Source organism: Babylonia areolata, chromosome 27 (assembly GCF_041734735.1).
Source record: "Babylonia areolata isolate BAREFJ2019XMU chromosome 27, ASM4173473v1, whole genome shotgun sequence".
Classification (NCBI taxonomy): domain Eukaryota; kingdom Metazoa; phylum Mollusca; class Gastropoda; order Neogastropoda; family Buccinidae; genus Babylonia; species Babylonia areolata.
In genome coordinates, this window is record NC_134902.1 from 21,271,682 (window position 1) to 21,274,181 (window position 2,500).

Sequence of the window (2,500 nt, forward strand, 5' to 3'; positions counted from 1 at the left end):
CAGAGAAAGAGCGCAGTGAAAAGAAAAGTTAACTACACAAGAGAAATAACATCACCTGCCACATTACAGTTCAATCTGACATGTGATTTCATCAAAACGCATACACGGTTTTGAACCACATTCAACGGTTTGTTTTTTCATCTGTATTCCTTCTCCTCTGTTTTTTTTTTTTTTTTTTTTTTTTTTAGGGAGTGTGGCAGGGGTGAGGGGGGGGGGGGGGATCGATAACGGGGTGGAGATAATGTATCACTTATTAGTGACGGAGATGATGAGATGTATCAGTGATCCGTTTATTTTCAGTAATAACCAGCGATATGAAACGTATGTAAGTGTTGTTGTTGGGTGTGTTGTTTTTTTTGTGTGTGTGCGTGTGTGCGTTGTTGTTTTTTTCGTACGACTAAATCTTTTTGATCACAATCCATACTCGTCCTGATGTGAGTTCAATCATTCGAAATCGATTGTCTCTCATTGCGTTGTTCATACATGCATGTCAATCATCAAACCATCACTGGTTACCAAGAAAAAAAATTCTCCCGGATTGAAACACCAATGTGTGTTTACCAAGATTAATTAAACCCTCTCTTCCAAAACAAAAACAAAAACAAGAAAGAATAAAATACAAAGAGAAACTGAAGAGCAGGTTGTTAAAGATGTCGGCGACGTACCACCCGTACAAAGCCATTCCGGTGTACCTCAGTATTCCAAACTCACTTCTGTCTACTGTGTAACAAAATCCAATATCCGGCTCGAAAACAGAATCGAAAACTGAACTGTTTCCTCCCTCCCCCACCTCCCCTCCCCCCCCTCCCCCCCTCAAAAAACAAAACAAAACAAAACAGAATCGACAATACTCACTTCGTTTTACGAAAAGAAACTCAGTAATATCAAAGAACATAAATCTCCACACAGAAAAAAAAAACCAAAAAAACCAGACTGGTATACTGTGAAAACGCAAACAAAAATAAAAAATAAAAAATAAAAACACTGAAAGGAAACCAAAAATAAACAACTCGCTGAAAATATACATTCCACTGCAGTCGAGCACAACCAGCTCACGGCTCCCACACCCCTCTCCCCCACCCCCCACCCCTCCACTTTCAGTTGCAGCTAGCCAAAAGCACGTACAGCACAGCACAGCACAGCAGCAGCAGCAGCAGCAAGCCATACGACAAACAAACAGATAGGCAACCGACGCTGTGCATCCAGGAGCTTGGCAACCCGTCTAAAAGCATCCACAACTCGCTAACGGTGTCGGCAAATGGATGGATTCCACTTGCGTGTTAGTTAAGCACCTCCACCGAATGGGGAGGGGAGGGGAGGGAGGTGTGGGGGGCGGGGGGGGGGGGGCTGGGAGGGAGGGTGAGGCGCAACAAGCGAGAGAAAGAGACAGAGACTGTAGAGACAGAGAGAGGAGAGAGAGCCAGGGAGAGAGAGAGAGAGAGACAGCCCCATATCCCCTCCACCCCCCTGCCCACACCCCCCACCCCCTCTTGCTGGCGTCATACCGTCGATGGGTCCAAAGTGAGTCTCCTTTACCTTCTTCAACGGGACGATGTAGGATTGGGTTGGGGGGGGGGGGGGAACACAAGATATTTTCGAGCACAGTTCGTTTCCGTTCACAAACACACACCAACTTGTACCACATCTACAGACTCCCGGGGATAGCGTTCTACAACGAGGTAAAGCTGATGATATCCCTCGACTTTCGACAAGGACACTGAAAAGTGGAGGAGAAGAAACATAAGGAGTATGGCTATGGGAGGAAAGGGGGGGAAGAATGAGGCAACGTCAAAAGGCGTCAGTAAAACCGAGGAAGGGGGGGGGGACAAGGGGGATCCCAATCCTAGAAATAGCACCACTCACCTGCGGCCCATGCATCGCAGCAGGTGCTCCCCGGGCCCGGGCGCGTCCCCGTGAGGACGGTCACTTAGTCCCCGGGGCAGGGCAAGGTAAGGCACTGACTGCAGCGGCAGTCCTCAGCAAAAAGTACAATCCACAGACACTGAGAAAGACTCAGTCAGAACACTTCACAGCCGGCGGGGCCCTCACTTGAAGGAAGACACACTGACGGGCCATAGACCGGCCCACCGTCGCCGGAGACGGAAAACACTGTGGGGTCCCCGGCGATTCCCTCTCCGTTTTATTCTCAAATTGACGTCACAGATACATAAATAGTTGGTGATTCGCTGACGGAAAACACCTCGTGACGTCATCAGAAACGGCCGACCCATATTCACCGTTGGTGGTGGTGGTGGTAGTGGTGGTGCGGGTGAAAGGGCTGGGCCAATAAGAAATCCGCGGACTTCTCTCGCCCTAAGGAGGGGTGGCAGGCTGCGGTTAGCACTTAAGGTTCGTTCTAGAAAACACGTTCCCCCCATTCACCACCGCAAGATCAGTTTTGTGAAAGTTTCAACACAAAAAAAACACCAAAAACCTCCTTCGTCTTCAACACCTGGAAGAATACCCACAGAAACCAGTCACACCCTCTTTTTCTCAACTG

At 48.4% G+C, this 2,500-nt stretch overlaps 1 long non-coding RNA gene across 1 annotated transcript in view; it reads right to left on the reverse strand.

Annotated features, from left to right (window-relative positions):
• LOC143301537 (uncharacterized) overlaps nt 1-2,083 on the reverse strand; it is a 245,183-nt gene extending 243,100 nt beyond the window's left edge. The window contains exon 1 of the long non-coding RNA XR_013057807.1: nt 1,864-2,083. This is a non-coding gene — a long non-coding RNA (uncharacterized LOC143301537). The remainder of the gene's footprint in view (nt 1-1,863) is intronic.
• Between the last annotated feature and the right edge of the window lie 417 nt (nt 2,084-2,500).